The sequence below is a fragment of the Schistocerca americana genome, chromosome 8, assembly GCF_021461395.2.
Source record: "Schistocerca americana isolate TAMUIC-IGC-003095 chromosome 8, iqSchAmer2.1, whole genome shotgun sequence".
Lineage (NCBI taxonomy): Eukaryota > Metazoa > Arthropoda > Insecta > Orthoptera > Acrididae > Schistocerca > Schistocerca americana.
In genome coordinates, this window is record NC_060126.1 from 441,270,688 (window position 1) to 441,286,479 (window position 15,792).

Below are 15,792 nucleotides of genomic sequence, written 5' to 3' on the forward strand. Positions count from 1 at the left end.
CGACTCAAATCAGCACTCATCTGATTAGGGAACAGTGTTTCAGTCGTTTACGGTCCAACCGATATGGTCACAAGCCCGAAAGAGGAGCTGCAGGCGATGTCGTGCTGTTAGCAAGGGCGGTAGGGTCAGTCCTCTACAACGATAGCCTCACTGAGCTCGCACATACGATCGTCGTACATGTCACATTGATTTCTGTAGTTTTTCAGGAAGTATTGCTTTACTGTTAGCAACAACATCTCAATGCAAACGCTGGTGCTCTTAGTCGTTAAGTGAAGGCCGTTGGCCATTGTGTTGTCCTTGGTGAAATTAATGCCTGAAATTGGGTATTCTCGGCACACTCTACACACTGTGGATATCGGAATACTGAATTCCCTAAAAATTTCCGAAGTGAAATGACCCGTGCATACAGTCCATCTACCACTCGCATTCAAAGTCTGTTAATTCCCATCGTGAGGCCATAATCAAATCAGGAACCTCTCCACATGAATCACCTGAGTACAAATGACAGCTCCGCCAATCACATATCGCGTATCCATATCACAGACTTTTGTCGCATTAGTGAACATCGCACTGTCAATGCTCTCAGGTCGGCTCTGCACATACTATAAACGCCAATTATGCGCTGACTCACGATAACACGATCGATGCGACCTTCAAGTCAGATGCTATAATATTGTGCTTGACTAACGGAAGTTACAAATTATTTGAGTAGGAGTGCTTAACTCTTGATTTTTATGGCACAGTTATAGGGCATCCGTACTTTTTAGAACTTACATGAGCTTCATAATTACGGTACAGAATAAAATCCCCTGAAAATAACTCTATATTCTTAACAGTAAGCAGTTTTAATAATCTCATATACCGAATAACAAAACAATATCTACCCTTATAACAACAGGGGCATGAATAAATGAGATAAAGTGAACGCAGTTAGGAGGTGGACTGTGTACGTGGCTAATGGTACTGGGAAACCCCTTTTAAACAAACACATCTGAGACCGTGGGTAAGTGGCTAGACAACATTAACATGGCTAGCGGCGACCCGGCAGGAAAAATATAAGTCCGCCTACAACAAGAAAACAGTTGTCTGAAGCCATACTGTGTGACATAGAAGAGACACTGTGGGGAGAGTCATGACATATAAAATCACTTTTGAGAAGTAAATTAACAGGGCCCTCTTGTCTTGCAGTGGCCACACCTATGTGTGGAAAAATAGCGAAGACGTTGAGACCTTTATGTCTGCGAAATGAGGGCGGTACGCTTCCCATATTGTGGCGACAGATGTAAAGCGGTAGTTCATATTCCTGCAGGAATTTTTGCGGGCAAAGCATTGTGCACGTCGCTCCATCAGTTAGTGAGTGTGCAATAGCCATTATTTCGACTACGGAGAATTTAACATTCTACGGAACACAGGAAAGTTGAGACTGAGTGATTCAGTCAAGGCCAGAGTAGGGAATTAGCATTTCAGATCCAGCACAGAGACCATTCAGCCGCTGTTCCCCATTGGTAATGTACCAACGCGAATTAGGCGACATTAGATGTTGAGTCGAAAGTTGTACTCTCTAAATATAGAATTTCGGGATTTGAATACTAACATACCTTCCATTGAGTACATGAGAGTTTGATTAGCTGAAAAGAAAAAAATTTCATTCTCCACCAACTTAGTCCACTGAACAGCTACGACAACGTAGATGTAAATTTTACTCATGAAGATTTAATTGTTTTGCTAGTTGTAACATTCTCATGTATTGAGATAAAGATTTAATAACCACATACTCAATTTCTAAATGTTAATTGTTTTGTTGAGAGTTGAAAGTTATTGAACTTGCTTGTTATGTATCACCTGAACACTGAAAGCAATGATAAATCAAATATAAAATGGAAAAGGCAGAAGTTGTGTAGCCATTTTATAAAAAATACCGAACTCTCATTTATATCAATTCGTATATTCTTGTTATGTGACAAAAGAATTTCTAATTAGTTTGAGATGATCTGCACCTAACATTTGTGGTAGAATAGGACCAAAATTAATAGCTATGTCGAATGTCTGTTTACCACCCTGGACTTGAGTAAACATTAAGATACGTTATCCACTTATGCCCAATCACAAAATAGCTTTACCCACTAGCACTTTACACAAAATGACAATACATTACAAATGGCGACTCAGCCACGATTTTGAATTAACCTCATTTTGATAGTCTGACAGGATAGAAGTCTGATAGATTGAGGGTAAACAAAAAGTTGACACAAACTGGGGAAAAATAAATTTTGTAAAAGTTAATGTGACTCAACTGTGTAGTAGTAAGTAAATAAGGAAGTAGTGTAGATAGTAGTGTATTCATTGTATGTTTAATTGCTGGTGCAATATATTGTTGAATTGGGTTGTGTTGAGTTCTGTCTCAACTCCAGTAACTAAAAAGGCTAAATGAAAGACGAGGAAATAGATTGAATGTAGGACTGTGTGAATGATATTTTGGGGTAGAGTCAATTCTTATAATCAGATGTTAACGCGTAGTCAAGTTCGAAAATTTCACGAACAGTAATGCTTAGAGGAACGCTCAAAAATGACAGGAAACAATAGATCATGGCAGATCTTGATAGGATCGAGTTGGACATGCAACAGCTAGATCAGCGTGAACAATACGAAACAAAAGACGTAGAAATGCCGAATGAGACTGAAAATACAAAACGTGATGTTTAATCTGGTGAAAAGAATGGACATGAGAACAGCGTTGCAAATGATTCAGACGTAGAATCCGTTGCCAGTGATTTACGGTATATGAAACCGAACGTGATCATATTGAATCAGACAAGTTGGCAATCACATGAAGGGACGAATGTTGGTACTCCTATCCTACATTCGGAAGAGAAGGAAACGGTTCACGAAAAACGAGATACGGACCGGTTACATCAGATGGCAACAGGCGATAATGGTGCAGTGTAGAAAACGCCAATATATTAGGAATGTTGCAGCGGTTATTACAACAATCTCAGGAACCAGAAAAGCGTTTAGAACGACAATCTTATGAATCAGAAAAGCGTTTAGAATGGCGCATAACACAAGGACAAAAAGAATTAACATGTGGCTGAGAGAAACTAACAAGGAAAAACAAAAAACGCCTGATAATACACAAGGCCAATTAGATCAAATCTGAACTGAAGCTCAAGAAGCACAATTACGTTTCAGACGCTTGTTACGGGACACACACAAATGAGAACAGACACTGACACTGTTCAAGCAGACATGAATACGCTACGTGAAGTTAAGGAACAAAGTGTCGAAAAAGTTAAACAACAGTTCGAAGCTTTTGCCATTAGAACGTCGACGAAAGTGAGACGTAATTGCTGAGATGGTGTCTCACAAAAGAACAACTAAAGCTGCGTTAAAGAAATTTGATGCTCGTATTTTAAAAATACAAGAGAAAAATGAACATCGATTTCAGCTGCTCAGATCGGAAGTTTTGCTGTGAATAGAAAGTCGAGGAGACGCAAAAAGCGTTAGGGAGGAATTGCAAACGACAACAGAATCCACGTTAATGTCGGTAGATAATACTGTGAACACGGCAAAATCAACAGTCGCCGATAACACGACAGAAAAGAACGCGAAAGTACGTGTGACGCAAGACGGAACGGCTAACGTGAATGTCAGTCCGAAACCGCAAACAGAGAGCAGGAAATTAGTCCAAAACAGCATATCCCCGAACAGTACGGTAACAGTAGGGAACAGAGTGGATTGAGGCAAGTTGTTCACGGAAGAATAACAGGTCACCCGGGAATATGCGTGTGTGGTTTGCAGCAAGATTCCGCACGTCAAGCGCAAAATGCGTCACATAGGCAGATCAAGCTATAGCGACACATTACGCAACATCACTACATATAGGACGAATACCGAGGGTTACAATACGATATCTAACGAGGCAGAGTTGTTTACACGACAAGATACGGAGCCGATAGCGGGTGTTATGCACACATATTGCGCAATGAAACCTGCAAGTGATTCTGCTGTACAAATGTCACAGAATGGGCCAAATTATATACGTTTGCGTGGATTTGATGCAAACCTAGGCCAGAATTCCAGTTTCCAAAACACAGAAGTTATATCACAGAGCGTAAGGAGAAATATTGATGGTAATTATTTCCTGACAGTGCGCAAATACCAGCACTATCCTGAAGATGCAAATAATCTTATTCCTCGCACATTTATTGATCAATTCAAAGTGGGTAACCTAGCATATTAGCATTTGAATCATAAAGTAGATTTCATTTCTGCCCATATGGAAGGAAATATTGCTGAAAGGATGCAGAAGATAGCGGAAACTTGCATTTCGTATGATTCGTTTCGACCAGCCTTTATAGGCAGATCTTGGTTACCTGAGGCGCAAATGAGAATAGAATATGGCTTATTACAAAATGTCTCATTTGAAAATTCGCGAGAGAAAACAGCAGTCAAATTGTTTGAGAATATGGCTAAGAGGAACCAATATCTAAGCAACCCATTCCGTGACGGACCATTGATACAACAAGTATTGATAGGACGTGGGGGCAATAATCTAGAAACCTTCAAAGGAGTTTTGCGAGAAGTCGAATCCATGTATGAAAACGACGCTCAAAGGTGTCGTGATCCAGCATACAATAACTTTGAAAGAACAAATAATAATGACAATAACAGGAGTGGTAGCAATGGTAGGCCGGTATTGGGAATGAATTCGGGACGAAATGGAAATAGTTACATAAACTGAAATAGTAAAAACACAACGAAATGGATATGGCTTTAATAATAATAACTGGAACAGGACAAATAGGGACGAAAATAGGAATGGAAACTGGAGAACTCGGGAAAACCGACAAATTGATTTTAATCAGCGATCGTCAGGTCAATGGAGAGAAAACAGATGGAGAGCGCGTGCTAAATGCAGCCACAGCCAAATACTTCTGGTACTTACCGGAGAAATGACAGACGTTAGGTACTGCAGGGGTTCAAGCAGATAATACACTTTCTGCAGAGACGGATAACAAAGTAACCACAGCGATAAACAAGTTAGGACAGGAATCTGGATCGGAAATAGGAACGCGAGAGGGATCGTCAAAAGTATCCGGACAGATACGCAGATAGGCAGGAAGTCACAACTGAAGTGTTGGGACGAGATAGATTGGGGAGATACTGACGATGAGGTAGAACTCCTAGCTTTACTTAATCATGAACCAGGTAATAATGAGGAAGCAGTGACGTATATGGTGCAGATGTTCGATCCTACAGAGACGACAGATGATTTCCAGCAGGATAATACATATCCTAACGTAATCAGTCACAGAATGACGAGGGATAAGGGACGCACACCTGCGCAGAAGGCAAGTGAATCTCATTAGCGACAGATAATAGCAGCCACAACAATAGCAGCGACCGGAAACTAGCTCCGCATTACCATTACGACCGCCAGGGAAAAAAAAACCCGAGAATATTTCTCTTAAATACCTAATGGATAAATGTAAATCTGATGGCAGATTATCACTTCCGTGATCTATTCAAACTGCATATCTCGTAACAAACATAACTGGCAATCCTTTCAAATAATTTTCTCTGAACAACAAATCCTATTCCTATGCCCGAGAAGTCACAATCTCCAAGAAAGAAGACATGAAGATACAGCAAGAAACGAAGAGAGGGTCCCATGAAAAGGGCAGAAGACAGAAGAATCTTTCCCTGTCCCTTACCTTAAACCAGGGTGAGATTTAGCAAAATCAACTAGAACTACTATGCAACAAATCATAACAATTAATTTATTCAACGAATAAAGGTGGTCAAACTTACAAGCAGAGCATGCATATTGGGGACTTCATACATCAACCTGCAACAATCGTCGAAGAGTTACACACAACCACCTCAATGACAACTAGACCAAAAAAGGGGCAAGGAAACCTCAATTACGTCATGACAATGCCTTGGATGAATGGACCATGTAATAGCAGTCATAATCAGCCACTCAGTACTGTAGACGCCGATGATCTTCAGTAACAGCAGAGTCTACAACCGACTATCCACATCAACCACCACTAAGCAACAGCAGAAGAATCGAGAAGAAACCCTGCCCAAAGTTAAAGTGAAAGTGTAACGAAAAAAATTTGATGCGTGTGGGAAAGTCATTCTAATATTGTGAAAAGAGTGAGAAGGACACTCATTTGAACAAAGAATTGAAAGACAAGTAAATAATAAATCACACCTATTCCACTGCACATTTGTATTTTCGTAATTCATTGTATTTTGTAATAACACTTGTAAATTGTAATGTAAATCAAAAATATACCATGTTTTTATATTTTGCATTTCATATGTAAAGTTTATTCAGTTAATCTAATATCTGTCTATTGAAATATTAAGAAAACATGTTTGTAAAGATAAATAATGTGAATGAATAAATAGTTTGTGTTCTGCAGAAAATTATTAATTATTTTAGATATGATAATAATTTAATAAATGCAACAGATGTGTGGAGACTATAGATAACAGAAACAAACGCTTACTTAGCTTCAATTCATCATCCATAATCAACATCATGTGTGTTTGATGACTATGGAATACCTGGAAAAAAAATTTAGGACAAGATAAAGAGTGGATGAACCATCTGACATAAATTTACCAATAAGACAAAGGAAATATTCTGGTAATAAATTAACTGCTATAAAAGACTGTAAAGACGAAACAGTAATCATCTAGATAGACGATACCGTGTAAAGCTAGATTTCAAATTAAAAATTTAGAATATTAAGACAAGATCATCTAGAATAAGCTAGACCAGTAGCTGAACAATGATAAAAAATTAAATGAGCTTATAATTTTGCACTCCAGTGACCAATGCCTCAACTATTGCTCACAGCAGCACAAAATCAATTTGGAAGGGACAGCATTGTAAGCCGTCTGCAATTTTGCATACCTAACATGAGCTTCATAATTACGATACAGAATAAAATCCCTAGAAAATAACTCTATATTGTTAACAGGAAGCAATTGTGTTACTCTCATGTACAAAATAACAAAAGAATATCTGCCCTTATAATGGCAGGGGCATACGTAAATGAGATAAAGTGAATGCAGTTTGGAGGCAGACTGTGCAAGTGGCTAATTGCATTGGGAAACCCCAAAAGAAGGCCCAGCTGCATTGCAGAAAGGAATAAGGCGAGAACAATATAATACCTTTTAAATAAACCCAGCCGAGACCGTGGGTAAGAGGCTGGACAGCGTTAGCAAGGATAGTGGCGACCCGACAAGAAAAATAAAAATTCACCTGTAACGAGGAAGAAGATGGCTAAAGCCATACTGTGTGACATACAAGAGACATGGTGAGGAGAGTCACCTCATAAAATCATTTTGAGAACTAAATCAACAGAGCCCTGTTGTCTTGCAGCGGGCCACACCTATGTGTGCAAAATTAGTGAAGACGTCGAGACCTTTATGCCTGCTAAGTGAGGGCGGTACGCTTCCCATATCGTGGCGACAGATGTAAAGCGATACTTCATATTCCTGCAGAAATTTTTGCGGGCAGAGCATTGTGTACGACGCTCCATCCGTTATTGAGTGTGCAATTGCCATTATTTCGTCTAGGGAAAATTTAACGTTCTACGGAACAAAGGAAAGTTGAGACTGTGTGATTCCGTCAAGGCCAGAGCAGAGAATTAGCGTTTCAGATCCAGCACAGAGACAACGCCGCCGCAGTTCCCGATTAGTAATGTACCGATGGGCATTAGGCGAGATTAAATGTTGAGTCGAAAGTTTGATCACTCCAACCTGTGTACTCTTTGAATATAGAATTTCAAGAGTTGAATACTAACATATCCTCCACTGAGTACATGAAATTTTGATTAGTTTAAAAGATAAAATTTCATTCTCCACCAACTTAGTCCATTTAACAGCTATGGCAACGTAGATGCAAATTTCACTGATGAAGATTTAATTGTTTTGCTCGTTATAACGTTTTCACATATTCATTTTGTTGAGAGTTGAAAGTAATTGAACCCTGAAAGCAGTGCTAAATTAAATGTAAAATGGAAAAGGGGGAGGTTGTGTTGTCATTTTAGAAAAAATCTCAAACTCTCGTTCATACCAATTTGTGCATTCTTGTTATGTCACAGCAGAATTTCTAATTAATTTGAGGTGATCCACACCTAACATTAGCCGTAGTACAGTGCCAAAATTAATAGGTATGTAGAATGTCTGTTTACCACCCTGTGCTTGAGAAGACTTTAGGATACATTGTGCACTTGCGCGTGATCAAAAAATAGCTTTAGCCACCAGCACTTTACACAAAATGACAACATGTTACACAGTGGTTGCACACCTATTGCCATTTTAGCAATTCAGTCCAGTATGCCCGACCAATACGAGGTTTGTGATCAGGACGACCGCATCATGCACTTCGTATCTCCACTAATTATTTTCCGGCCAGAATGTGAGCAACTCGGTTTTCATCTATCTCTAGCTGAACAGTCCCCACATTTCCAAATGCTCCAGCCAGAGCCAAAATATTCTACTGGTCGGGTAATAAAAGACTTGGAGCGTACGTACTAACTTACAGGAGAGAAAAGCCATCACCTCTGGCCACATAAATCGGCGATTACGCCGTTTACGTGTCCTCCTTTCGGTCTGTAATGAATCCATTCCTCTCACGAACACATTCGCCCAGACAGGACTAACCCTTGACAGCACTTTCCGTAACGTGCCTCTTAAGCCCCTCTGCATAGAAGTTCTGTGTTAGAGAATTGATTCAACTGACAGCGGCGGTCTTTAATTTCTCGCCATCTTCAAACTATCCTCCATCATGACTTTGTTTCAAGAGCAAAAGTAGGTTATTTTTGTCTGTGTGGGCCGGCCGCGGTGGTCTCACGGTTCTAGGCGCGCAGTCCGGAACCATGCGACTGCTACGGTCGCAGGTTCGAATCCTGCCTCGGGCATGTATGTGTGTGATGTCCTTAGGTTAGTTAGGTTTAAGTAGTTCTAAGTTCTAGGGGACTAATGACCACAGCAGTTGAGTCCCATAATGCTCAGAGCCATTTGAACCATTTTGTCTGTGTGAGATGCTAATGTGCGTGATGAAAGAGCTCTTATGATTCACGTTCCTCACACTTTTGTTGGTCAGTGAGTCTTTTCGGTGTCCACATTAACGTTATCTGAAGATTTCCGCGACTTCAGAAAAGTATCCTATAAATGGGCTTCAGAACACATTGCGACCATACATTTGTTGTAACGCTGAATAATCGTGTAAATTTGCAAGTTGAGGTAATTATAAGTGACAATGGGAAACTGTGAGAAAACATATATGTAGGACAAGTTGGCCGAAATTACAAAACAAGATTTGTAGAACGTGTGAACCTAACTGGCACGAACGTTTCTTCGTTTAGTACACAGTTAAAAGAACAAAACTACAGAGTCAGTTGCCTGACGCAATGCAGTCTTATATATTGCAGTAAAAGGCCGTGTTCTAAGTATTTTCGAAACATCGTTATACTATTTTAAACGAACAGACGAATCTTAAGAAAAACGTTATCGAAGATTTCCCTAGTATTCTTTAACGACGACACATTTTTTGGTCTGCTAAGAGGGATAATACAAAATGGAATTAGCATTATATATATTCTATCATGTATGCTAAAAACAATCTTTAGACATACAAGAATTACCAGTGCCAACCGCATATATTTCGTAAAAAATGGCTTATACTGATTAAATACATGAGTGTGTATAAATCATGTAATCGTATTATCACATAAAATTTACGATTTATTCTTATTAGAATACGCTGGAGAACATTACGGATTAGAAGGTCACATTACAATGAAGTTGAAGCCACATACGCATAAAACACTACTATATACGCCGTAAGTGATGTTTTATACTAAATGTGTGTCCTTTTTGTATTGCAGATACCGTTGAAGCCTGAAACTATTCTGGTAAAACAAAATACTATCAAGAAGCAGCTGCTGCCAAACAGTCAATTAATAACATGACTTATCTACAACGAAGAAATTCGTCAGATTAAGCACGAGTCCTCAACTATCGATCAGATCGCAGTATTTAATCCAGTTTTTCGATCTCATAGGCCCGCAGAGTGTGCCTACACTCTGCAAGCTAATGATGACTGTTGTAAAGTCGAAACTTATGTGCAGAAACCGGCGACGATACTACTCGATGCGACAATAGTGCGGTAATTCGTTTGTTGGACACTGATTAGCACTCATACAATCTGCTGCGCCTGAAACTCAACAACACCGTTTAGAGATATTTACTGTCACGGCTCAGACATGATTAAATACTTGCTACAGTACACAAAAAAGTATAAAATGAGATTAGGCTAACGCCAGGCAGCTAAGGCATGTGGTCAACGAGCGCACACGAACACAAGCAAGCGAGGGCAGTCTACATAACTACCAGTCACTGCGCCATATGTTGTACAAGACGATAATATACTCAAGTACTTGTCAGTTCTTTTTGCGATTACAATTTGGTTGCTTTCCGTGTGCGCATGAGAGCACTCAGATATTGTACTGTACTGCATCCACGCATGTGTATTTTACAGACGCTCTGTCCTATTGAGATAAATTAATAATGAATATTATTGACTTTGGTTCTTATTGTTACAGACGAGGGCACACAGATGTTCCTCTACCGTAACCACAGCTACAGCAGCAGCATCTGTAGCATAGACCGTCCACAGCTTGTCTTCCTGATCTTTCAGACCTGGTGTTTTCCGACTACGTCTTAGCACAGCGGCAGCAACAGCAGCCACTGGCCACAGGATGACTTCTGGCCGGTCTTTCAAACCCACTTTCGGTCGATTATAATGCAGCACAGCTGCAGCAACTGTCAGTACTTTAGTCTCAGCAAAGTGCTAGCACGCCACTGCTATTAGCCAGTACGTACTACAGGAGGATCTAAGCTTCTGAATGTAGGTCTCGGACATCACAATGACTTCTATGTGGTGACTGAGACAGAGAACATTCATTGGCACGCGAGTGCAGCATTAGTGTGTGAAGGCAACTATCTGTGTACTATTAACATCACCATGTTAAAGAGCTGCTGATTCACTTGTATTAGAGCTGTGTACTGTGACTTTATTAACTGTTAGCAAGTGCACAGTGTAAATATAAATCAGTTCATATACTATGTAAATGACTATCATCCAACGTAAGACATACACTTGAAAATCCAATAAGCATAAAACCTGTGGAAGCAAAACTTATTGAATGTATGCTTATCTATGTAAGTGTGTCTATAGACCTGAATATGTCTCTGGAAGGATTCAAGGCATGTAGAACGTAATTATTAGGACAACACTGTAAAAAGAACTTAGTGATTGTATGTGTAAATGTGTAAAAAAGCAAAAATGTTCTACAAGGAAAAAATTTTTATTCTCATCACCCAGCAACCACTTTCATAGTGAAAGGATTAATATCTTTTATAAACAATCGCACCAATGCTGCAAATCAACTTATGGTTTATTATTATTAAGTGAACATTCTTTTCAATTTCCTAAAACAAACACCAATAAACGGTCATACGTTGAGACAGATATCACACTAATACAATTTATTTATGTATACATTACTAGCAGCATCTGATTGCTGAGACACTAACAATAACAGAGAGGAGAATAATTTTTTATGCAATTCGTTGTTTTTTAAACATGACTAGCATCATCTAATCGCACATGTACATCATACTGATTCTAAGAGAGAAACAAGAGTGATTTTTACATACATGATTAGCAGAATCTGATTGCTGTGATACATCATTCTGATGCAATTCATTGTAATTTTTGTCATCGCATATTCGTAAAATAGTGACATTAGTGTGTTTATGTGAATTCTACAAGCAGGTAATGGAAGATCTTGTAAAGCCAAAAAGCTTGACGAACATTAGGTGTGAAAACGTGTGAAGCATAACAACAATGAAATTTGTTGACGAGGCACACAGTTGCATGTCTTCGTGTGTGTGTGTGTGTGTGTGTGCTTGCAAAAATTTTGATAAATAATCAAATACAGCAGTCTTGGATTTTAATGTCAGTGGTAGTTTCATTCTAATGAATGTTAAGGAAAAATATTTAATTTTTTTCGCCAGCATCATGTAACTTTTTTAATCTCTGTGATTCGCTGTTCTGTTTAAAATCTCCTGCCAGTTCTGTCTAGTAAACTTTTTTTATATCTCGCCATCCAAAATCTTTAATTTTTTTGGATTTGCTGCTAAAATCTTTATTTTTTAATCTGCCACCCAGAAACGCAAATTTTCCGCCATCCGCCATCCTCAACATATTTAAATTTATCGCAATCTGCCATCTTTTATTTTTAAATTTTCCGCTATCTTTAATTTTTAATTCCTTACCGTCTGCCGTCTTGATAATATCATCCTAAATATGGATGTGGCTGGTGACATCACAACAGACCTTTTATAACCAGGGTTACTAAGAGGCTATGACGTTACTTTCTAAATAAATGTCTATGCACACGTGGCTGTGGTTTATATGTTGATATGCTTTAGTGCGCTTCCTTGTTTTTATCTTATATACTGGAGAAATGTTTATGGTTACTCTCTAAATGCATTTTCTTTCATTCCGTCAGGCAGCGCCACGTACTACGTTGTCGGTCAGTTTGATTCATGGTTCTGTAGAGGGAACCGTAAACGTTTGCCATAAGGACGTTTTATACACCTGACCCATGTTGTAAACATGCCCTGCCTCGTGCTAAGAGCGAACACGTGTAAACACACGTGACGTGTGTCTCTCGTAAGATTTTATTCCTTATACTACTCATATACTCTGCGAGCCAACGTCCCTTTATCACTCACAGTTTGTTCCTTTATTTCCACCTTATTTACGTAGTTTCTTATCTTTCTTCCGCTCATCTCTCTTCGCCTCGAAATATATTCTTCTTTTTTCCGTAGATGGATGTATCCTGTATATATTATTAGACGATGTACGTTTTTGGTGATTGCGGGACTTTCTGTACTCTTGCCAGTGGTCATCGAGCGTTTTTATCCGGTGAGATTGTGTTTGCTTACGCTCTTGTTACGACTCAGGTCGTGGTTTCCCGGTTGCCTTATGTAACAGGCAATACAGCTTTATAGCTGATTCTGGCTCATAAATTTGTACTGAGGAAACTTGTTTTTCTCCCAAATGTCAGGAGATACTCCTGTGAGAGTGAAATGCGTCACAAAGTAAATAAATAAAAAACCATTTTGCAACTGACACTGCCTATTCTTTGCTGAAAATCAGAAGATGTAGCTGTACCTCTAGCCGAAACATGGAGAGGTGTGATTTTCATACGTATCTGGAAGTAGTTTGTGATGTCACAAATGAAAACAATTAAAACATTTTGACTAGACAGTACCAGTGCAGCATTCCTACTCAGATGCTTATAGCTCACATCAAAAGACAGAAATAATTTGGTTTTGCTATGATTTAATTAGTTTAAAAAGGACCACTACCTGTTTCGAGGCCGCGCGGGTTAGTCGCGCGATCTAAGGAACCTGTCACGGTTCGCACGACTCCCCCCATCGGGCATGGGTGTGTGTGTGTTGCCCTTAGCGTAAGTTAGTTTAAGTTAGATTAAGAAATGCGTAACCCTAAGGAGCGATGACTTCAGCAGTTTGGTCCCATAGGCACTTACCGCAGATTTCCACCTGTTTCTAATTTACAAATTTATCATCAGATGGTTTGCATGTTTTTATCAAAACATATGGTACGTTGATTCGCAGATTTGCTGTCATCAGACCAAAAATTAGCAGTTTGACATATTTGACATATGTGAAAACAACGTGTTATTATTCAGCATATGTGAGATGACTTTTCTCAATGTGTTTCTTCATTCGCGTTGTTACCGATGTTTTCCGTCCTGTCGATGGTATACTTTACTACCCATATTTTAATGACAGAAACACAACATGCCGAGACCAGTATTGTTGACTAATATTAAATGAAAACGAAGTTGCTAGACGTTATGCGAGAGCTAGAGATGATACAGGTATGCTATTTCATAGGCATCTAACCCGTGCCTTAAACTGCACTTTTTTTATTATTTTTTAGTTGTGACAGGGTCAGGGCAATGTAGTACTGCCTAACTCGGACTGCTTATTGTGTATATGCTCAGATACTCAGTGAAAGTATATTCGTGCCCTTGTATCTCTATTTCTTCTGCTTCGTAGTGGCTACATTTTCTCCTGGTTCGTGCACTTTAGTAGGCTAAACACACGCCACCTCCCACAGTGTACGTACCTTATTCTGCAGTTCAAGCTCCCGCCAAAGACGAAGCCCCGCACGGATGTAAAAATAGTTAAATGTTGTTGAATCTGAAATGGTCTTTATCGCATGCTTGTATATGTTCTTCCAAATTTTCTTTCCATTTCATGGGCAACAGTCCGACAATCAATGCAGCCTTCTTCTTCAGATGCTACCTATGTGTATTCTCTGCCTGGACTCCATCGGTATCACAAGTGTGTCGTTCATCGTAAAATTGTGCGTAAAACGAAAGCCACAACTCAGTAGAAGACCCGGAAGCGCACAAGTAATCAACCTCACCGCGAAAACCAAAGAGATGAAGTTGCCCTACTCAATGAATTGTTGAATAAAGATTTCAACTATAACAATTACATACACTTATCATAAGGAACGGAAACAGTACAAAACAGGGTGAAATGCAACACAGAGCACAGCACTAAAAAATCGCTACCTCACTCTCAACTGTGGGCATTAAAACACTCATAAGTAATAGATTCAGTGTCGTGTTATTGATTGCTCCTGTATGTATATATATTTTAGGACCATGGCGTTTTGCTATCTGCACTTTATTATTGATGCTTGCAAGTAATGTGATAGGCATAACCTTCTGACGAAGGGCATTAAGCGCCTTGAACGGGCACAGAAATTGAATGTCTTTTGTGAAAATGCTTGCTTATTATTTAATTGTACAGTATAAGAGCATCATATTGTTCTGAGTGTTTTCTTTAACAATAACGTCTACGAAATGTGATATCACTATGTCCGGAAAGGGAGAAGGGATGCTGGGGAAAAGCACGTAAAATTATCAGCTCAGTTTCGCGTAAGTGGCGCCACTGTACTGTTCCCCAACCGTCGTTATCCTCTAGCTTCCATCACAGAACATTAACTATTTTCAGTCGAAACAATATGGAAACCAGAAACGATTAGTTTCTGTTCTCACAGAGCATTCATTTTGCATGGACGCAAAAGTTGTGGAAAACACAACATTTCTCTACTTTGAAGAATAAATCGTGAGTTTTTATTGAAATACGATTATTACCTTAATTCAGCGGTGGCCAGTGTCTATGTGCTAATATGCTGCAACACACCGTAAATATCACACTGAAATTATGCCATTTCTCTTCCAATGCAAGCCGAAAACTACACAAAAAATATGCCTTTCTCTTCGAATGCATGCTGGTATGCTAATAAACAAAAGAAACATGTTTTATAACGAACTTCCAGCGATAACTAGAAACCAGTGTCGAGTGGTGAGTCACACAAAATCATCTCAGAGAAAGGACGCGAGTGTCTTTTTTCGAATGGGCTTGCTGTGATGTGATGTCTCCCTTCTGACACTGAGTGCTAAGTTGACTCGTAGTCTTCAAAGAGGGAAAAGAGTCTGACTTGAAAACAAACTCTCGGGACAAAACAGGAAATTCTCGACAGCAAATGAAAAAGAGAAAAGTTTCTCCCATTTATACACTTGTTACGATGTAAAAGATTTTTATACCTGTGACTAAATAAATTAATTAAAAATATACAAAAGAAAA